General features: G+C 34.8%; 1 long non-coding RNA gene across 1 annotated transcript in view; it reads left to right on the plus strand.

The window, feature by feature from the left end:
* LOC138921034 (uncharacterized) overlaps nucleotides 1–24172 on the plus strand; it is a 264373-nt gene that overhangs the window by 238279 nt on the left and 1922 nt on the right. Inside the window, exon 4 of the long non-coding RNA XR_011433197.1 lies at nucleotides 23989–24114. This is a non-coding gene — a long non-coding RNA (uncharacterized lncRNA). The remainder of the gene's footprint in view (nucleotides 1–23988; nucleotides 24115–24172) is intronic.

Here is a 24172-nt window from a genome sequence, read left to right on the forward strand (position 1 = left end):
TGCAGGAGTGGAATTGCTAGTCTGTAGGTTATGCTAATGTTTAACTTTAGAAGGCACTCCTCATGTTTTTCCAAATGCTTTTGACTGCTGATCTCACATCAGAAATGTATGAGAGTTTTCATTGTTCTACATCCTTTATCCTGCCAGTCTTCTGAATTTCAGGTATTATGGTAGGATTAATTGGTATCTCATTGTTATTTTTAATTTCCATTTGTCTGAAGAATAATGATGTTTAACAACTTTTCATATGTTAATGGATATTTTGAGATTCTCCTTTGTAAAGCATTTATTGAAATGTTTTGCCCATTTTTAATTGGTTTCTCTCTCTTTTTGTTATTGATTTGAAACAGTTCTGCATTTTGATGGATATGACTCTTTTAAACATAAATAATATATGTTACAAATATATTATCCCATCTGAAGCCAGACTTTTCACTTACTTTATGGTATTTTTATGAGTGAAAGTTTTTATTTTTAAAGTCAAATTGTCTAATTTTTCTTTTATGCTAAGTGCTTTTTGAGTTCCATTTACTAAATCTCTCTGTCTTAATCATGAAGCTATTTTCCTACATATTCTTTTAGGAGCTGTAAAATTTTAGCTGTTACTTTCAGACCTATGATCCATCTCAAGTTAAATTTTGTTAATTTTCTAAATAATTACCTAAGTGATCCAAAACCATTAATTGAAAAAAATCATACTTTCTGAACTGGCATGAAATTATGCCTTTATAAAATCGTGTTAAATTTTGTGAGAAGTTTTTCTGGAGACCCTCTATTCTAGCCCTACATCTATTTGTCAATACCAGCTATTCTTAAATTCTGACTCTTTCCGGAAAGTAGTATTATCTTCTTATCTGGTAGTGTAAGACCTCTAGCTTTCAAGTTGATATCCATGGCTGTTCTTGCATCTTTGTATTTCTGTATGAATTGGAGAATATGAATGTTAACTTATTCAAATCCCTGTTGTAATTTGAATGCTGTTGTATTGAATCTATATGTAAATTTTCGAGAATTGACATATAGCAAATTTCCTGATCCATGAAAACTACATGCTCTTTCCATTGGTTTATGTTCTTTACTTCCTCTCAAGAACATTTCGCAGTTTACGGTGTTTTAGTCTTGAGCATGCTTTAGTTCATTTATTCCTAGATATTTGTTGCTTTTCTAAATACGATTGTAAATTGTGTTTTGTAATTCATTCCCTCTACCTTGCTAGTATATAGAAACACAATTAGAGATTTTTGTACTACTCTGTTTCCAGGAACCCCATTAAGTTCACCTACATGATTACATTAGCTAGGGACTTCTGTACAATGTTGGATTGAAATGGTGACAGTGCTCATGCATGTTTTACACTCACCCGTAAGGAAAAGCTTCCCAAGCTTCATCATGGGATATGATGTTATCTGTACATTTTATAGCATGTTCTTTATTAGATGGAGGACGTGCCCTTATATTCCTGACTTGCTGAGAATTCAATCAAGAAATATTTTTAAAAATTTATAAAGTGTATTTTGTATCTATTGAAATGATCACTTTATCCTTCCTTCTGATAAGGTGATGAATTATATTCATTTGTTTTCAAATATATTAAATCGTCTCTATTTTTGGAATGAATTCCATTGCTTGAAACTTTTTTTTCCATTGTTATGTGTGTAACTGGATTCCTTTGCTAGTATTTTTCCTGGTATTCTTGTATCCACATTCATGAGAGATATTGGTTGCTAATTTTCCTTAACTGAAATGTCCTTGTAAGTTGTGGTATAAAGCTTCTGCCGGTCTTGTAAAATGTGTTTGAAAATATCCTCTTTTTTTACTATCCTCTGCAATTTTCATGCAAGATTGGTATTATCTGTCTCATAAATTTTTGAAAATTCACTTCAAAAACATTTGAGACTGGAATTTTCTCTATGAAAAGGTTATTGATTAAGGATTCAATTTTTTAAAAGACATAGGTCATTCATGTTTTATATTTGTTCGTGTCACTTTTTATGTTATATTTTTCAAAAGATCTGTCAATTTCACGAAAATTTTCAAATTTGTTTTCATAAAGTTCTTAAAATAACCCCCATTATCATCCAAATGTCCATAGGAGCTATACTGGAACCCCCTATGTCAACCCTGCTATTTTTAGTCATTGTTTTTCCTTTATTTTTCTTGATTACTTATGCTAGTGGTTTATGAATATTATTAATATTTTCAAAGAATAAACTTCTCCTTGCATTGGGTTTTGTTTCTCTGTCTATTGTCTATTTTCTTTAGTTCTTTTTTTATTTGTGTTATTTTTATCCACCTTTTCTCTGTGGAATTAATTTGCCGTTATTTTTCTGACTCTTTAGCTGGAAGCCCAGGTCCTTTATTTTTAAGTCTTTTTATTTTCTTTACTAGAATATGCACTTAAAGCTATAAATTTTCTTCTAAGCCATTGCTTGGGTGTATGTCATATGCTCATTATCATTTGGTGATGTTGTAATCATCTATTGATTTTCTAGTTATCTTTTTATTCTTGACTTTTAATTTAATTCTACAGAAGTTAAAAACAACACTGAATTATTTAAATTATTAAAATATATGGATCCTAGCTTTGTTGTCAGATATATGATCAATTTTGGTAAATGTTTTACCTACACATGAAAAAATTTGTATGCTGCAGTCATTGGATATAGCCCTTTATATATGTCAATTAATTCAAGTCAGCTAATATTCATGTTTAAATATTCTATAGTATTGATGATTTTCTGTCTACTTTTTCTATTGGTGACTGAGAGATGTATGTTAAAAATTCCAAATGTAATCCTGAGGTTGTCTATTTCTTCTTTAATTTCTTTCCATTTTTTTTATATTTTGAAGTTGTGTTATTAGAGGTCCATACTTATAATTGTTATGTGTATCTGTTTATTTGAGCCATTCATCATTATGAATGATTTTTCATTAATACTTTTTGCATTAAATATTTTTCTCACTGATACTAATATAGCCACATCAAATGTATCTTTCTGACTACAGGATACACAATGTATCCTTAGATCCTTTTACTTTAAATTTTTCTATGATATATATTTAAAAGTATATCTTGTAAATACTATGTACTTGGACTTTGTTTGTTATCTGGTCTGATAAGCTTTTTAACAGCTTTACTCGGGTCTGGTTGATATACATTAAACTACACACATTTAGGGTGTACAATTGATAAGTTTTACTACAATTTATAGTAACAGAAAATAGACTGGTAACAATCTTTATTGACTTATTTCTCCTTGTGTTTGTTTAATCAAATATTGCATTATCAATATTAACATGAAATCTATTTTTCTAGCTGTTGTAGTCACTCCACACTAACATAATGAACCCCATTCCCAGAACTTGATCTGGATGTAAAAGCTGATGACTACACAGGTGCCAAGATGTTTATTATTCACTTATTGAGGCTTCCTTTTGAGAGCACAGTGAGCTCCTAAAATGGTCTGAAATGGCTTAAGAGAGCAGAGAAAGGGGGCTCGCTTGGAGTTTTATGGTGGTTAAGGGGTGGGACTAGGATGAGGGTTTCCATACCCCAGCTGCAGCTTGCGTGGTCTGAATTTCCTGCTGCCAGAGGAAGAGACACCTGGGCTTTCTCCTCAGCTCACTGAGCTATGGGCAGGCAGGGCAGGAGCAGAAGGGAGGTGGTGGGACTTGACACATATCAGCAGTCAGACATTAAAACTGGAATCAGACCCTTTACTACACCAGTATTATCTTTTTAGCTAAACATACTTGTAAAATGTTAGAACATTTTTATTTGATGTATAGCCTAATTTAAATTTTATCTCTCCCCTAACAAGACAAGAACCTCTCAAAAGTGACTCTAGGTGTTCAGAGTATGGCACTTATGCCCACTATATGATCTTTCTTGGGACTTAAATGAAAACCTGTGGTTTACTCTAAGAATATTTCACTTTGCCAAAGCCTGAACTCCGACATTTCCCATTCACTGTGCAGCTACTGGAATCTCTGACCCTCTATGCTCATGTCTAGCTTACGATTCAACCAGAAACATAGGAGTAAACTTGACACATATTCTGGGGGTTCTTTCTTTGTGACTCTCTGCTCTCTCCCTTTGAAATTCCCCTATGTTGAGAGCTGCAGTGAATATGGAGCTCACGTTTCTACTTGGGCTGAATCCTGGCCAATCAGCTTTATAAAGCCCTTTGTTTTATATAGGTCATCAGGGGTCTGTAGTTGTTTGCGATAAGTTAAGTCCATTATAGCTGGAGCCTCAAGTTTGGGTTTTAGATTAAAGTGTATTTGAGTCCTGATTTGGAACTCTACCTGGGTACTATACCACAAAGAATTCAAAGTTAGGTTCTTAACATCGTATTCACACCATCCGCAGTCTAAATTCAATTTCAAACGTTAGGAGAGTGAAATGATGGAGGCAAAACAAAGGGCTCCCTTCTTAAGATAAAAGCTATCAAAGGTATAATTTTTCAGTGAGACTCCGTTCCATCTAAGTGTATCTGTCTCTAGGGAGATTCTTATCTTTCTGCTTACAAATAGTTTCTCTACATCTACCGCTAGCCAGATGTGTTCAAAGACACATGTAAACTATATCCCGAGAATGACTAAATCTTCACAATGACTAGGAGAATAATATACCATTATTCTTCCCATTTTGCAGGTATGGAAGGTAAGCTTCAGTATTACTAAGGTCTCAAAGAAGCAGTAAGCAAGGACTAAATGTGCAATCAAGGTGTCAGATTCCAAACTCAGGCTGCTTTTCATTTTGTTGCATTACTTCCTACTTTCTTCCTGAATAAATACCATGTTAAGATTCTTCTCACATTGTTGGTAAGAAATATCCTTGAAAATTTAGGTGCGTATTCTAAATCCACTGATATTGATAAGATAATTTGCAAGGAAATGAAATAAATAAGGTTGCTGTTTTGATTTCATGATCCCCTTATTCCTAACTTTTGTGCAGTTAAGTGTTTTGTCATTTTCACTATGATGTTCAAGGTTGACTTAGCTTTTTAAATGTAGGCTGTGTGGTTTTTTGAGTAAAAATCATCATTTATTTAAATCAATATGATGTTAGCATTTGGTTCGAACTTAGATATAGCTGTAGTTCTCCCTAAAATATTTCTAATTTTTTAAGTTTTCTTGTTAAAGTAGAACAGAGTATGATGAGAACTACTTTGAGGGAAGAATAGAGTATTAAGCTATAGTGGATATAAGGTTTTACTTTTTAGCATGATGTTTTGTTAAGACTAAACACACACACACCCTTTCCTTCCTCCCCTCTCCCTCCCTCTATCTCATCCTTCATTTCTATGCACCAAGAATTGAAAATGGATAGGAAGAGAAGGATGAGAGAGAGAGAGACATTCGTATTCTAGAAATTCAGTAAGATTTCCCTTCCCCATGCTTTCATGGTGAATTTTAATGAATTTTGTGTCAGTAACATAAGGAGAATATTCACTGGGAGACACATTTCTCAAAGGTATTTTACATTAAATCAGTACATGAATTTAAGGCAGCGTTGGATGAACATATGGCTTCTTTATGGAACACGCAGAGAGTGACTCTTCAGTTCTTTAAAAGATAAATGAATCATGCGTAAAGTTAGTTACAGAATTTTTATTAATTTCACTTTGTACAGGACAAAGTGTTGAATAGAATGTAAATAAATAGAAACTTCTGGGCTTATTTCCAACAAAATCTTTGGCAATGATGGTGAATCACCATGAATACCCATTCTCCTCCATTCCCAGGAAACTTACTCTAGCATAGGCTAATATGCATATATTTCTATTTTTGCATTGGAGCCACTGGAAAACTGCCAAAAAGGAGGGGAGATCAGACAAACATACACTGACATACACAATTATAGTATTGTGCTAGTGAATGTGATATATTTAGGTTTTTTTCCCACAGTTTCATATGGGCAGTGATACTAAAATACTGTGCATGCTCTGTTAAACCCAGTTTTGATTACATGGCTTGGAATCATGGAATGTATGAGCCTTGGCTGCAGCAGGAAGCAGTAAATAATCCAATACCTCAAATGTTTCACATGGGAATTACACTGAAAGTTGCTTTACAAATCAATATATGAGCAAGTCGTGTCAACAACCCAGGCAGACATAAATGACAGAGAAAGCTCTTGCTTGTGAATGATTTCCAGATATTCATATACTGGCCTTCTAGAGAAAGCCATATATATCAGTCAGCAGGAGAGAGAATTTATATGGGAAGCAAGACAGATGGCAGTGGCCAAAACATGGCCAACAATCTCATGCTACTGTATCCAGGCAGGCATTCTAAATCTTGGCACTGAAAGAGGTTGGCAATGACTGCTACTTGGCCTACTGCTGCTAGTCTGATACTCCTAAGCTAATGGCTGTTTCTTCAAATTGTGAGTAAATTAATGGTAATCAGGCAGTGAAATTTGGCTGGAATTGTTTCTCTAATCCAGTATCAGAAGCCACCGCTGAATTGCAATATTTGCTTTCTGGGTATCTTTTTACATATATGCACCCACAGGATTCCTTTATTCGTTTGGTTTCAACTCTAACATGTAAAAAGCTGGGAAACTGTCATTTGCATTCTTACAAAAAGGAAATGCTGAGCAAACTGAAAATTGATGATCTCTCCTGGTCGCATCAGAGAACTTGAGGTTGCAGGGTAAACCACCACCCTGAGACACAGGTGAATCCAGAGTGTTAGAGCTGAGATCTGCTTACCTAGAGTGGAAGCTGTTGGAGCCACAAACTGATAGGAACATATAATTAGTGAATTTGAAGAATTTCTGAATTTCTGAGTGGGGAGGAAACTCCTGGGGCCCTGGTCTTGGGTGATGCCCTATACTTCTGTAGATTTTACCTCTAGGAACCCTCCTAGGTTTCCACAGTGAAGAGTCAAGAGAAATTTCCAATTGGCACTGAAGGGAGGAGAGAAAGCGTAACTATTGTGAAACTCCATGAGCATTCTTCATAAAAAAAAGACTTAGTGTTTAGAGAAAGAGACTTAATGAAGCCTGTCCCAGCTGGAGAAAAGACATTGCTTCCACTCCACCCCCATCTAGCCTCCCATGTTCACCAAAGATGGCTGAGGGAAGAGCTATGACACTGGAAAAACACTTATTGAAGGCCACAGCCGAGCGGCATAGACACATTATAAGATGTAGACTTAAGTATAAGATTATAGAACTCTTCCCCTCCAGCCATGTTGCCACCACACCAAAAGAGACCCGGAATAATGACAGTGGATTGCAATTGAAAGAGCTGAAAGACACAGACTCTCTCTGAGAAAGTGTTTCAGGGACCTCAAAATGTTGGATTAAACAATGTGGATAAAAACAAGGGCACTGCAGGAATTTGGTGTTTCTGGTACCTATAACTACAGCAAAGATTAAACAAATCCCATACCCTAACCAGAATAACATAAAGCCTCATGCAATAGGTCTTTTCATATCAGTTCCTATCAACTGATACATCAAGTTCAGCTTTCCACAATAAATTACAAGGCATACTGAAATAAAAGAAAAAAGAAAGAATTTGAAGAGACAGTGACATTAAAAACAGACTCAGATGTGACACAGATGTTGGAATTGTCAGGCAGGATATTTAAAATAACTATGATTAATATGTTAAGAGTTCTAATGGGAATAAAAATTAGACTATATGAAAGAACAAGTGGATTTAAGAAAACACAGAGATGGACACTATAAGAAAGAATCAAAAGGAAATGCTAGAAATCAAAAACACTATGACATACGTGAAGAAGAACCTTGATGGGCTAGTCAGTTGACTGGACACACAGCCAAGGTCAAAATCAATGAGCTTGATGACATGTCAAGAAAACTTCTCACACTTATACCTAAAAAAAATAAAGAATCAAAAGAAAACAGATCAGAACATCCAAGAAAAGCAATACAATGTCAAAGAAGAACATACACATAACTGGAATACCAGAAGGGGAAGTAAGAGGCATGGAACAGAAAAACATATGAAGTAATCATGAGCGGGAATTTTACAAATTAATGAAAGACACAAAACTACAGATTCAGGAACCTCAAAAAAACACACAGCAAGAAAAATAAAAGAAACCTACTCCTAGGTACGTCATGTTCAGTTTGCATATCTTTGTGAAAAGACAGAAACAAAAACTTTAAAGAAGCCAGACTTTTATGAAAAAAATGTGCTTTATCTATAGAGGAACAAGGATAGAAATAATAGCAGACCGTCATCGGAAACCAACAAGCAAGAACAGAGTGGACTAAAACATTTAAAATGTGGAAGGAAATAACAGCAATAACAAGCTAGAATTCTATATGCAGTGAAAATAATTTCAGAAAAATAAAGAGTTTTTTAGACAGACAAACCTGATCTGCAGGAAAGAAATAGTACTTATTCACAGACCAGAAAAATTATATAGATCAGAATCTCAGATCAACAGAAAGAAAGGAAGAGCACCAGAAAGAAAAAATTGAAGGTAGAATCAAATGTTTTATTTTTCTTAATCTTTTTAATTTACATTTTTCAGTCGTGGTAAAATACTTATAAAGTTTACCGTTTTAATCATTTTTAAATGCACAGTTCGGTAACACTAAGTACATTCACATTGCTGTGTAACCCATCTCCAGAACTCTTTTTATCTTGAAAAACTGAAACTCTATATTCATGAAAAAGTACTCCCTATCCCCCCTCCCCTCACTATTCTACTTTCTGTCTTTATGAATTTGAATATTCTAGGTACCCCATATAAGCAGAGTCATATTGTATTTGTCTTTTTGTGACTGGCTATTTCAATTAGTGTTATGTCTTCAAGGTTTATCCATATTTTAGCATGTGTCAGAATTTCTTTTCTTTTTAAGACTGAATAATATTCCAGTGTATATGTATTATACCACACTTTTGTTATCCATTCATCCAAAGATGGACACTTGAGTTGCTTCCACCTTTTGGCTATTGTGGATAATGCTGCTATGAGCACAGAGTGTACAAATATCTCTTTAAGAAGTTGTTTTCAATTTTAGATATACACCCAAAAGTAGGATTCCTGGATCATATGATAATTTTTTTTAAATTTTTTGAGGAATAGCCATACTCTTTTTCATAGTGGCTGTACAGTTTTTCATTCCTATCAACTGTGCACAAGGGTTCCACTTTTGAGCATTCTCATTGACACTTCTTATTTTATTTTTGTTAATACCCATTTTAATGACTGTGAGGTGTTATCTCACTGTGGTTTTGATTTACATTTCCCTAGTGACTAGTGATGTTGAGCATCTTTTCATGTGACTGTTGGACATCCATATATCTTCTTTAGAGAAATATCTATTCAAGTCCTTTGGCCACTTTTTAATGGGGTTTTTGTTGTTGAATTGTAGGAGATCTTTATATATTCTGGATATTAAGCCTATATCAGATATATAATTTGCAAATATTTTCTCCCATTCTATAGGTTGCCTTTCACTAGGTTGAGTGTGCCCTTATATGCACGAGTTTTTTTTATTCTTAATTAATTGAAAATGTATTTGTTTAAAATAATAGTAGTGACAATGTGTTGGGTGATTATTGCATATGGGTAAGTGAAAAGAATAACAGCAGTGTCCTAAGGGATGAGAGAAGGGAATTCGGGATATTCTTATAAGCGACCTGCACTGCATGTTTAGCAGTATGATGTCATTTGTAAGGAGACTTAAATTGTTTATTAATGTGTACTAGAAGCACTAAGGCAAACACTACTAAATGTTTTTCAAGCAAATGTAATTGATATGCTAAGAAATGTGAGACTATATTTATATGAAAAATTCAGTTAATACCAGAGAAGTCACAAAAGTATTGAAAAAGGAACAAAGAACAAATAAAAAACAGTTGCAAACATGGCAGATATTAATTCAACTATAACTAATATCCACTTTAAATCTAATAATTTCAAATACGCTAATTAGACAGAGATTGTGAGTTGATAAAAATAACAAGATCAAAAAACATGTCATGTACAAGAAATGTGCTTTAAATACAAAGACAAGGATAGATTAGGAGTAAAGGATAAGCCATGCTAACAAAAATCAAAAGAAAGATGGAATAGATATATTAATTTTGGGGAAAGAGACTTCAGAACAAGGAATATTATCAGAAATGAAGATAGGCATTACATAATGACAAAAGGGTACATTTTCCAAGAAGATATAACAATTTAAATGTGCATGCTCCTAAAACCAAAACATCAAATTATGTGAGGCAAAAGCTGATAGAACTGAAAGGAGAAATAGGTAAATTCACTATCATAGTTGGAGATTTTCAACATCTATAATTCTGTAACTGATAGATGAAGCAGGTAGAAAATCTGTAAAGAGATAGTTGACCTAAACAGCACTGTCAATCAAGTAGATCTAATACATGTATAGAATGTGTCCTAAAACAGAATAATTACAAAATTCATCTTCTTCTCACATAACTCACGTGGGACATTCACCAAGATAGTCCACATTCTGGGCTGTAAAAAAATACCCTTAAAAAATTATAGAGAGAGTGATGTCAGCTAGGTGGCCCAATAAGATATCCCTTGCATGTATCCTCTCTTCCACAACAATAATGTGATGTGCATCCACAAACTAAAGTGCCATTGTAAGAGCTTTCATATTCAGGTAGGAGATTGTAAGAGCTTAGTGCAGTCCAACACCAAGGACAATCATTTTGAGAAGGCAGGCTCTTCCCTAAGTGGCAAACTCACCAACCGTGATCTCGGGCACAGACCTGGAAGCAGCTCTGTACCCCTAAGGACTTGGCTACGGTCCAGTTTAGTTTTGGTTCAGTCACAAGCACCATACATCCAAGGCACCCGGATGGAGTCGTGTCCACCTGTGCAATTGTAATGGAACACTGATTTAGGCAATCCCCCATAGATGAGAGAGCCTCTGTGGAAGTCCAGGAGTGCAGTGAAGAAGTTCCAGCCCACCACTGGAGCGAAAAATTCTGACCTACATGCATCGAATAGGATTAGCGAGACAGTTTCACTTTACTTGTGTCACCCTTTTCCCAAAGTAATACAGCTCAGTATCAAAAGAGGCCTTTTTACTTTGTGATTTCTCCCCAGGGGGAAAGTGAGATCACATTAATGACTACTCAGCTTCCTTAGCCTCATAGGACACTGCCACAGAGACCTAATTCTTTCTGGCCCCATGGAGAATACTGAGCTGTGCTGCATGATGGGGTGGAGGTACATAGGGAACAGCTGGGAGAGGTAGGATAGGGCTTTCGGAAGGCTTAAAACATTGTGGATGATGCCAACCACGTCGTGGACTCCATCAGAAAGCCTGCCCCCAAGCCACTGGGGATGCCTCACTTGCAAATCTTCTCAGATGGCCCACAGCGCCCCTGGCACTCTGGGTGCCTCACTCACACACTCTCCACTCCCTGTGGCTGACTCACTGTGTATGCTTCTGATGGAGTGAAAACTTACAGACAACTAGTGAGCACACTCAGAAAGCTGGCCCCACTCTGAGGGCCTGGGAGAAATTACATACTTAAACATACAACACTGCCTAAGGGAAAGCGAAAGGGAGGCTGTCAGCACCCAGATTGCCTTGGCTGGCTTGAGAGAAGGCATGAAAACTTATGGACTCTGCCACAAGAGGGAGCAAGAAGTGTGGAGCATGCATATCTACAGAAAAGGCCTGAGAAAGCCTCAGAATCACTAGGAAGACTTATAAAAGGTATACCCCAAAGTTAGTCAGTAAATACTGGAGGAGGTGAACACTACTTCAAATGTGAAGACGGCATTGCAAGCCTTTGAGGACCATGAAAAAGCAAAGAAACATGGCACCACCAAAGAGACATAATAATTTTTCAGTAACTGACTCCAAAGACATGGAGATCTGTAATATATCCAATAAAGAATTCAAAAGAGCTGTTTTAAGGATGCTCAGTGAGCTGCAAGAAAACTCAGAAAGATGACTGAACAAAATCAGGAAAACAATGCAGAAACTAAATGAGAAGTTTAAGAGAGAGATAGAAATCATAAGAAAGAAACAAACAAAAATTTTGGAGAAGAAGAATATAAGGAATGAAATGAATAATGCTATAGAGACCATCAGCAGCAGAATGGATCAAGTAGAAGACAGAATCTGTGAAGTAAAAGGCATTCTTTGAAATTACCTAGTCAAAGAAAAGCAAAGGAAAAAGAATAAAAAAGAGTGAAGAAAGTATACATAAACTATGAGATAACCATTAATAAAAGCAATCTAGGAATTATTGCATTCCTAGAAGAAGAGAAGGAGAAGGGGCCAGAGAATTTGTTTAAGGAATTAATGATTGACAACTTCCCAAATCGAAGGAAAGATTTGGACATCCACATTCATAAAACTAATATGACATTCCAAAATTTCAATCCAAAATGACATTCTTCAAGACACATTATAATGAAACTGTCTAAATTCAAAGACAAAGAAAGAATTTTAAAAACAAAAAGAGAAAAAAAATCTCTCATATAAGGGAACCCCTTTAAAACTATTAGCAGATTTCTCAGCAGAAACCTTAGGGACCACAAGAGAATGGAATGACATACTCAAAGTGCTGAAAGAAAAAACAACACCAACCAAGAATACTTTATCTGTAAAAGCTTTCTTCAGAAGTGAAGACAAAATAAAAACTCACAAATAAGCAAAAGCTGAGTAAGTTCATTATCATCAGATCTACCATACAAGAAATGATGAAAGGAGTTATTCAAGCTGAAATGAAAGAACATTAATTAGTAACATGAAAACGTATTAAAATATACAACACACTGATAAAGGTAGTATAGAGTCAAATTCACAATATTCTGGTACTGTTACATGGTCATGTGTTAACCACTAAACTCTAAGATAAAGGTTAAAGTATTAAACAAATTAGAATACATTTTGAAACAATAATTTGTTAATGGATACACAATATAAAAAGAGGTAAAGTGTGACATCCAAAACATAAAAGATGTGGAAGGGAGTAAAAGGGTAGAGTTTTGGTATGTGATTAAAGTTAAGTTATCAGTGTAAACTGGACTATTATATCTATAAGATGTATAATGCAAGCCTCAGGGTAATCACAGAGCAGAAACCTACAGTAGATACAGAAAAAAATAAACAGGAAGGAATCAAAGCACACCACTACAGAAAATAATCAATTCATAAAGGAAGACAGTAAGAGAAGGAAGAAAAGAACAAGGAAACTACCAAAGAGACAGAAAACAACTAAGTCCTTACTTATCAATAATTATTTTAAATGTAAATGGATTAAATTCTCTAATCAAAAAGGATAGAGTGGCTAAATTGACTTTTATAAAAAGACCCAAATACATGCTACCTACAATAGAGTCACTTCAGCTTTAAGGACACACAGAGGCTCAGAGTGAAAGGATGGAAAAAGAAACTCCATGCAGATGGAAACCAAAATAAAGTAGGGGTAGCTATACTTAGATCAGATAAAATAGACTTTAAGCCAAAAACCGTAAGAGACAAAGAAGGTCATTATATAATGATAAAGGGGTGAATTCATCGAGGATATAACATTTGGAAATATTTATGCACTCAACATTGGAACACCTAAATATATGACATAAATATTAACAGATATGAAGTGAGAAATAGACAACAATACAGTAATAGTAAGGGACTTGAATATGTTACTTTAAACAGTGAATAGATCATCCAGACAGAAAATCAATAAGAAATCACTTGACTTGAATTATTCTTTAGACCAAATGGACCTAGCAGACATATACAGAACATTCCATGCAACACCAGTGCAATACACATTCTTCTCAAGTGCACATGGAGCACTTTGCCAGATAAATCATACGTTAGGTCCCAAAACAAGTCTTAGCAAATTTAAGCAGAATGAAATCATATCAAGTATCTTTTCCAACCACAGTGGTTTGTAACTAGAGCTCAGTAATAGAAGAAACCTGGAAAACTCACCAAAAAAAATGTGGAAATTAAACAGCATACTCCTGAACAACTAATAGGCTAAGGAAAAAAATCAAAAGGGAAATCAAGAAATATCTTGAAACAGGTGCCATTACCATGACTGGGTGGTTAAAGTTCCATGTGCTCCCTTTGTTGTCCTGGGATTTGCACATTCAGATCCTGGGTGTGGACTTACTCTACTCATCAGCCATGCTGTGGAGGCATTCCACATATCAAGTAGAGGAAGATTGGCACACATGTTAGCTCCGGGCTAATCTTCCACACACACACACACACACACACACACAAATCTTGAAACAAAAATCAAGGACAACATACCAAAATTTATGGGATCTAGCAAAAGCAGTTCTAAGAGAGGAGTTTATAGTGATGAATGCCTGCATTAAGAAAAAAAAGAGGCTGGTCTGGTGGCATAGTAGTCAAGTTGGCACACTCTGCTTGGACAGCCCAGGGTTTGCAGGTTTGGATACTGGGCACACACCTGCACACCACTTATCAAGCCATGTTGAGATAGCGTCCCACATACAAAATAGAAGAAGATTAGCACAGATATTAGCTCACCAACTATCTTCCTCAAGCAAAAAGAGGAAGTTTGGCAACAGACTTTAGCTCAGGGCAAATCTCCTCCCCAAAAACAAAGGAAAAAAAAAGATCCCAAATAAACCATCTAACATTGCACCTCAAAGAACTAGAAAACAACAAAATAAAACCAAAGTTAGCAGAAGGAAGGAAATAACAAAGATCAGAGTGGAATGAATGAAATAGAGACCAGAAGAACAATACAAAATATCAACAAATCTAAGAGCTGACTTTTGAAAATATAAACAAAATTAACAAACTTTAGCTAGACTTGCTAAGAAAGAGAGAGAAGTCTCAAATAAAATCAGATATAAATTTTTCCATGTAGAAAATCCCAAATAATCAAGAACAACCAAAAAATTCTGGGACCAGTAAGTATGTACAGCAAGATTATAGGATATAAAATACACAAAAGTCAATTAATTTTCTAAGTATCATCAATAAACAGTTTGAATGAAATTAATGAAACATATGATTTATAATGGCACCGAAAAATGGAAGTTGCTCTTCAATGGGATAAGAATTAAACAAACTGCAGTATAAGCATACAATGGAATATTATTTAGTGATAAAAAGAAATGAGCTATTTGGCCAACATCTGACATCGTGGAAGCTTAAATGCATATTACTAAGTGGAAGAAGCAAAGGGAAAGTGCTACATATTGGAGTAATTTCAGCATAATAATAATAAAAGTAATATTGGATTATAACCTCAAGTATAAAATCAATGTATATGAGTGCAGATTCTTATAAATCAAAGATTAAATAAGTAAATGTGGGAAAAGGGACAACTCTCTCATGCAGAATAATTGCAAATAATTTATGTATATTTTCTGCCCTCAATGACGTGGAGCATAACTCACCACTCCGTAAATTCCAATTGTTTATAGTAACTTCCTTCCAAAGGATACCGTATATAAAGTGAGGGGAAAAAAGTAACTTTACAGTGGAAAAACCTGTCAAATTCTACCTTCGTCAGGTGATGAAGTTCAACATCAACTCTGGTAAGTCATGTTGACATTATGTACCCTTGGTACAATGTGATAGCAATGGCAAAATGTTAACAATTGAAGAACTTAGGGAAAGAGCATGTAAGAAAGTAAAGGAGAGGTTGTTCCATGAGGCTAGTCAGACACAGAGGATGCTAGCCATTTACTGTATACAGGTTCATCCTTTCTGAAACTATTCTAGACTATTTCTAGTTATGTTTAAAACCATGATGTTATACAGAAAAATTTATCATAATTCATAAGGAAATAAACTGTTGTGGGTATGTCCTATAATTATATACGATTTTATATTTATCATGTAGGGATATGTTTGTGATATCCACAATTTAAGCAATTACAGCATTATTTTTTAACTTACTTACTAAGACACCCATCACTGCAATTGTATAGTCAATAACCCCCTATTACTAACTTTGTATTAAATTCTTTGCCTCCTATTTTGTTTATTTCCAGAAATTCCACCAGATGATTTCTATAAGCATTTAATTTAATAAACGCCAGTGTTGATTTAGGTGGTATTACACTAGCATCACTTTTGCAAATAGCACTTAGACATTCAAAATAAATGAAATATCCTATATTATGAGAGAGGCATAATTGTACACATATGGGACACACATTAGAGGTTTTCATCACAAAATATTGTGTCTTTTTTTTTCTCCTTCTCCCCAAAGCCCCCAGTACATAGTTGTATAATCTGGTTGTAGGCCCTTCTTGTTCTTCTATGTGGGACACAGCTTCAGCACGGCATGATGAGCGGTTCTGGGTCCACCTTCAGGATCCGAACCGGTGAAGCCCTGGGCTGCCAAAGCGGAGGACACAAACTTAACTACTTGGCCACCACGGGGCCAGCCCTGATCATGAGTTTTATTCACTTCCTTTGCTCACATTGTTCTTCTGCTTGGAAAATATTTATTTGGCCACTTCAGTTTCATATATGCCATCCATCCGTCCATCCAAGTTTTGTTCAATTTAATTTCTTCATGTGAAGAAAACCCCCACTACTACAAGCCACAGGAATAGATTATTTCCTTTAGTCCCTTCAGCAAGCATATCAAATAGGTACTACGTAATAGGTACTATTATCACCCAATGAGGCAATATGAAAAAAGTCATTAATATATTTTAATTAAATTATTTAAATTATTTTGAATTAAAATAAGCTAATATTTTTAAATGATACTGTTCACAATGTAATGAGTTTTTTAACATCTTTAGATTGATAGCCAAGAGATTTAAATTCTGATCTTAATTCTTCCACAAGCAAACTATCTACTTTTAAGCATATCCTTTAACTTTACTGAGCCTAGGATTTTACTGGTGTAAAGTAGGGGATATAAGATCAATGACAAGTCAAGGCCTTTCCAGGTTTGAAATTTTAGGACTGTTTACAAAGCAAACAATCAAGAGGATATAACGTTTGCAGATTAGGTTAAATCCAGATACTACTTAGTATGGAATTCATAATCTCTATTCCACTCTTGGCAGTATATGTGGGTTTATGCTTAAAGCTGGTAGTCATCTAATCTGTTATTCTTAGTTGATACCTGATGAATACTAAAATTTTGAATCTGAGAAAAAAAGTCTCAAACATCAGCAAAAGTCACAGATTATAAAGATAGAATTCCAGTACAATACGCTTCTCGGGACATCAAAATATCTTCAGTAATACTTAACGAAATTTAAAGAGAAACATTTTTCAATGTACTTCTGGGTTTACATCATTCAAGAAAAAACAAAACAAAACAGAGGGTCAAAATTTAGAAGTCAAGCTTGCATAGTGGTCCCTGTTACTCTCTTCTCTGCAAGTCTGTGATATCCGCCCTCAGGGACCTCAGCTGTCCTGTCAGGTCTGTGACTTCTAGGAATGGGATCTCTAATAGCTGTACTTTTAATTTAATTAATTAAACTTGATTTAGCAGGCCTAACACTCACCCATCCTACTCTACTCCATCCCTTAGAATATTGTTTATAAATATGCCACAGAGTTGTTCTCTTGACGTTGTGATGTGACAACTTACTGGCAGCTAACTCATCACCCAATTCTTTACAAGTTAAACACCCTCACTTGAAACTGATCATTTGGCCCCATAAAATTATCAATGGAAAACAAGCATGGAATTGAAATCATGTGACGGTCCTTGGTTATGCCATAATCGTCTTAGTTTAGGCTGTCATAACAGACACCATTGACTGTACAGCTTAAACAACAAACATTTAAATCTCCCAATTCTGAAGTCTGGAAGTCTGAGATCAGGATGCCAGCCAGGTCCTGTTCTGGTAAGGATCCTGTTCCCAGTTTCTTCATGTGATGGAGAAAAAGGGAAAAGGAAGCAAGCAAGTCTCTCTTGTCTGCTTTTATGAGGGCACTAATCCCATTATGGGGGCTCCATTCTCCTGACCTAATCACTCTCAAAAGCCCCATCTCCAAATACCAATGCAATGGGGATCAAAGATTGCACATATGAATTTTGGCGGGACACAGACATTCAGTCCATAGCAGTGATCATTGGGATAAACTGAAACTATGATTAAACAAAAATACAAATTTCAAGTTATTACATAATTTAACAAAAATTCAAAATTTCAAATTATTATATAGGATCCTGGTTTGATAAATACTGACTGATAGAGATACATGTAAGTACAATTCCTACCCTACGTCACAAAACAAAATTTGAGAATGAAATGTTTTATAAAGAATATTTGTCATTGCATTTTTCTTTTGCAGCAGTCATTGAAACTTTTCACCAATGCTGAATTCTTTCCTTCTCTCTGGCACATGGAGACAGGAGTTCCCAGATCACTTGTGTTTGCTGAGACACATGACAATAGTTCTTGTGTGTCTCATGTCAAACACCATGTTTTCTATACAGGTCAGAACCCTCCAAAGCTCTTTATTATTTCTCTGTTGGCTTCCTGGAGCCTGCCTCACATTATAAATTTATCCAGTGTTAACTGAGAGCCAACTACTCATCCAGTCATTTAATCAAAGTTTATCTCGCTCCTTCTCTCCTCTATCTATCTACCTCTCTATGCATACACACACACACTCATACACACACTATTCCTGCTAAGACTGCAAATATTGTGTTGTAAAATCTGTTTTCTGTCCTTAAGGACTTGTATTCTATAAACATCAACAAGTGTAAGCCTTTGGACAATGATTATGATGAATTACAGAAGATGCAATGATGGAGAATAGCGTGATGACCTTAGTTGATAATACTGTGTTGTATACTTGAAATTTGCTAAGAGAGTAGAATTTAAGTGTTCTCACTACAATTTTTAAAAAGGTAAATATGTGAGGTGATGGATGTGTTAATTAACTTGATGGTGGGAATCCTTTCACACTGAATATGTATATCAAACCACGACAGTTAGACTTTAAATATTTTGCTATTTTGTTTTTCAACTATGACTCAATAAAGCTTAAAAAATGAAGGAATGTCAAGAGTTTACAGGTTTATATTAAAAGAAAAAATAGGATATTTAATCAACATTTAGTGGGCGAAATATATACATTCCTTAGATGCAACCTAATAGTTTCAAAATACTATTTATATGCTATTAATAATATTAGCTTTCTATGTGAAAAATATTCTATGAATAACAATCATAATCTGGCTACAAATTTAATATTCGTGCTGTATGATCTGGATTTTATATTTCCAGTCTGAAACTGTTTCCTATTTTCTAACTTGAGACAGTCTATTATTTTTCACAAGGACATTTCTTTTTTCTACCTAAAGGCAGAATGAAAAGGTAACCCATCCCTTCAAATGCATCCCATAAGTTTTGATATATTGTGTTTCCATTTCATTTATCTCAGGATATTTTTCTATTTCCCCTTTATTTCTTCTTTGACCCATTGTTTGTTCAGGAACATGTTGTTTTAAACTCCACATATTTGTATTTTTTAGTATTCTTCTTGAATTGATTTATGGTATCCCATAACTATGGTCACAAAAGATAATTAGTATGGTATCATCTTTTTTAAATTATTAAAACTTGTTTGTGGCCTAACATGTGATCCATTCTGTAGAATGTTCCAAGAGTGCTTAAGAAGAGCGCATATTCTGTTGCTGTTGGATGGAATGTTCTGTTTATGTCCATTAGGTCCATTTGGTCTAAAGTATATTTCAAGTCCAATGTTTCCTTTTTGATATTCTCTCTGGATGGCCTATCCATTTAGAAAGTGGGATATTGAAATCCTCTAGTATTATTGTGTTGCTCTGTGGTTCTGTCTTCATATCTGTTAACATTTGCTTTATCTATTAGGTGCTCTGATATTGGGTTTATAAATATTTATAAATGTTATATTTTCTTGTTAGATCAACCCCTTTATCATCATATAATGACATTCTTTGTCTCTTGTTAGAGATTTGACTAGGGTTCTAGATGTGAGGTCCAAACCCTTTGCTCCTCAGAGAAAAGCTGGGAGTTGGGTTTTTCCTCTGATTCTGTGGTGCTATGTTGGGGGTGAAGTTTATGGTGAAAGTGTGTCTCAGACTTTTATACCTGTTTTGATGTGGATATTTCTCATTTTCCTGATGTGTAGGAATCGTTCACCTAGTTTCTGGGTTTCTCACAGCAGGAATTACTCCCTGGGTAGCTGGATGTATTTTAATTATATGCCAAATTATAATATAATCTAAAATATAACTTCTCAATCTATTTTTAGACATTTTTGTTAGAGAATTTCAAAGGAAATACTGCATGGAATAAGAATAACCTCCAAGAAGTTTTTACGGCTCTTTTCAATTAAAATATCAGTCATTCTTTTTCACAGATTATTGTAAAATATTTTATACAGTAGTGCTTTCCATGTGCAGAAATTTCAAAAAATGAATATTAACTATCTAAAGAGAAAACATAAAGGATGCAATGTATCTACCTAAGTTTTAGGACAAAATCTAAAATGCACTCACCTGAATGACAAAGGATCCATTTTAACCAAAAGAATCAGGATGAGAATAGTTATCAGGGAGTTTATAACCACTTCCTCCCTTCTGGGAATGCCTGAAGCAGGCATTTTAGAACTAATTCAGACTTTCTTGTTTGGGAAGCTCCTGGGCTAACTCATGTTATATGCATAGTTAGGGTTTGTCTGTCGCTTGGAAACCAAGATGCATCCCACCTTGATAAAGTGGACTCAGGAGGCTGCAGCTGACAGTTGTGGGGGAGGGAAGGCAGACAGAATGTCCTTGGCTATGACTTCTTGTTTTTATCCATCCTTAATAAGTACTAAACCTGGATGTTGGGTAAAACCTGTGATGTCTTGGAGTGTGTGGCAGTGCTTTACAGAGAGGTGGAATCCTAGGGCATTAAGAGTGAAGGAACAGGAAAATCAGGATATGCTAACTGCTACTACAAGCAACTCCTCAAAATCTTAACACAGTAACAGTTTATTGTGCACATACATTGGAGGTTAGTTGAGGGAAGGGGCTCCACTCCACACAGTCGTTCAGGAGCTCAGCATCCTTGTCTCTTGTGCCTTCACTTTCTTTTACGGTCATTGAATATTCTGTATTTAGCTGGTAGATGCATGTCGGTTTTAGGAGCCAGGAATGGAAGGGATATATGTAAAATCTATCCACATTCTGTATGTAAAATCTATAGATATAACTTATTTACATGGCCTCACTTATGTGCAATAGAGGCTGACTCTGCCAAGGAGACAGGAAATGGACTATGATAGCATTTTGTTCCATATCACAATTAGCAAAAGGAATTAGCTAATAAATATTCTACTTTTTTCATGATGTTTTTTAATTCTTAAAAAGAATTTAGTATGAATCAGTGGAACAGAATGGAGAATTCAGAAATACACGTAAACAAATATGCCCAGCTGACTTTTGATCCAGGAGTAAGACGATTCAATCAAAGGATAGCCTTTCAAAATATAGTGCTGGAGCAATTGCACATCCACAGGCAAAGAGTAAACATCAAACTAAACGTCACACTTCACATGAACACTTACTCAAAATGGATCACAGACTTAAGTCACAAATATAGGACTTTCAGGAAAAAAACACAAAATCTTCAGGATCCAGAGTTAGGCAAAAAGTTCTTAGATTCAACACCAAAACGACAATCTATAAAAGGAAAAACAATGGATAAACGAAACCACATCATGTTTTAAAACTTTTGCTTTGAGAAAGAGCCTGTTAAGCGGATGAAAAGAGAAGCTAAAGATAGGGAGAAAATATTTGCAAACCACCTATCTGGTAAAGCACCGGTATGTAGAATATACAAATAAGTTTTAAAACTCAACAAAAAAAAAAACATCAACCCAGTTAGAAAATAGGCAAAAGACATCGAGACACTTCAATGAAGTGGATATAAAAAATATAAATAAGCACATAAAATCATATTCCACATCGTTAGCCATAAGGACAATACAAATTAAAACTTTAATAAGATATCATCACACACTTATCAGAATGTTTGAAATAAAAAATAGTGACAACATTCAAACGTTGGCAAACATGCAGGGTAGTTGAATCACACACATCCTGGTGGGAATGTGATATGGTACAGCCACTCTGGAAAAGGTTGGCAGATTCTTAAAAAGTTGGATATGCAACTACCCCATGCTCCAGCAATTACACTCTTGGACATGTATGCCAGAGATATTACAACTTATATTCCTACACACACGCAAATCTGTGAATGTTTACAGCAGCTTTATTCATGATAGACCAAACTGGAAACAACCCAGATGTCTTTCTACAGATGAATGGTTAAACAAACTTGTAGATCCATGCCATGAAATAATCCTTGACAATAGCAAAAGATGAAGAGTGAGACACACAACAGCTTGGAAGAATCTCCAGAAAATCGGGTTGAGTGAAACAGCCAATATCAGGAGGTTACATACATTACAGGGAGTGATATAACTACTGTTTAGAATACGTAACAGTTTAGAAATGAGAAAATTACAGAAATAGAGAATATATTAGTGGCTACCAGAGGTAAGAGCAGAAGTGAGAGAAAAGTGTATGTGGCTTGAACAGGGCACCCTGAGGGATTCTTGTGGTGATGGAAATGTTCTGTACCTTGACTGCATCAATGTCAATATCCTGCTTGGGATATTGTACGATAGTTTTATAAGATGTTATCATTGGGTACAGAGTAAATGGAATTTCTTTTTATTATTTCTAACAACTGCATACAAATCTACAATTATGTCAAGTTAAAAGTTTGCTTTACTAGAGAAAATTTTAACATATGATGATATACTTTTTAAAAATTTGCTCATTTTAACATCACATGTTTAGAGTCAATATTTGATTAAGATTAGCTGCTGAATATTCAGATTTTTACACTGCATTTATTGTATCTTTAGTTTTAAATTAGACAGATGTTTTCATCTTTAAAATTATGTTTCTGAGGCGCATATGTGCTTTTCACCTGAATGCTATTCACAATTTTTCATTTGTACTAAAATTGCAGGTTACTTGAATAAAACCTAAGAGATGTCTTATTCAGTTTCACATTTAATATTTGAGTAATACTGAAAACAACTGGACATGTGTGTACTTACTCTTTAAACTACCATGGCAAGTATTTATTTCTGAAGTGCATTCAAAACATATAAAACTGGTGGGAAATTTTGTCCCATTTGTCTTTCTCTTCCAAAAAAGTAGTTTCTTTGTTAATAGAAAAATATTGGTATGAAAAACATTAATTTTAATTCTCCTAATATTATAATGGAATGTTTACTCAATTTTCATTATATAATTTCATAAAGTGGAGTCCTGAAAGCTCAGCACCTATCAAAGTGATTTTGCTAGCATAATCTACATTCACAGGACAACAGATTTATAATTTCATATCCATTTTACACACAAAAATGATATATTCTAAGCAATTATACAAATAAGTATATTTTTGTCACTTCAGCATGGCCATATTTGTTTGTCATTATAAGTGAAAGTTCAAATACTGCCAGAGCCAATTCCTTTTAAAGTCATGAAAGTTTATGCTCTTGAACATCTTTAGCAGCATCTCCTCTGAAATAGACTACTTATGAATCTTGTTATTGAAACTGGATTGATATTTCATATTAATTCTTCAAGCAATTAGCTGTTCTGCATTTAGCATCTTCATTTTCTTTTGCAAAAATTGTTTCTGGTTTATCTCTCGTGTTTATTTCACTTTTTCTCTGAAATAAGGGCAAGGGAATAAATTTCTACCCACTTTAGGGCAAGTATCCATATTTAATGGTATTTACATTCTAAGGTATTTGCACAAACAAAAGAAAATGAAAGCAGTGAGTCAGACTAAAAAACTCTACAGTAAAAATTGATTTTAGTGATATAAATAAGATTTTTCTTAAGACATTTGATTTGTATTGCTACAGAAACCAAAATTCTATTCTTAAAAAGAGTTTGTAACTCTTCGGTATGCAAAACAAACCTTAGGCTTCCAATGTTCCATTGGCAGGAAGCCAGCTGGAAGACCTGTGCAGGTCGGAGGAGAGCGCATTCTTCGTCTACTTCAAATGTGGCCGAGGGCAGTAATGGAAAAAGTTAAGAACTCTCTCCATGTGGAGACCCTAGTCCTCTCAAGGTAAGAATCAGGCATAACCTGAGAACACTCTTCACCCCTTTCGATGTCTTCCCTGTGA

The sequence above is a fragment of the Equus caballus genome, chromosome 27 (assembly GCF_041296265.1).
Source record: "Equus caballus isolate H_3958 breed thoroughbred chromosome 27, TB-T2T, whole genome shotgun sequence".
Taxonomy (NCBI): Eukaryota; Metazoa; Chordata; class Mammalia; order Perissodactyla; family Equidae; genus Equus; species Equus caballus.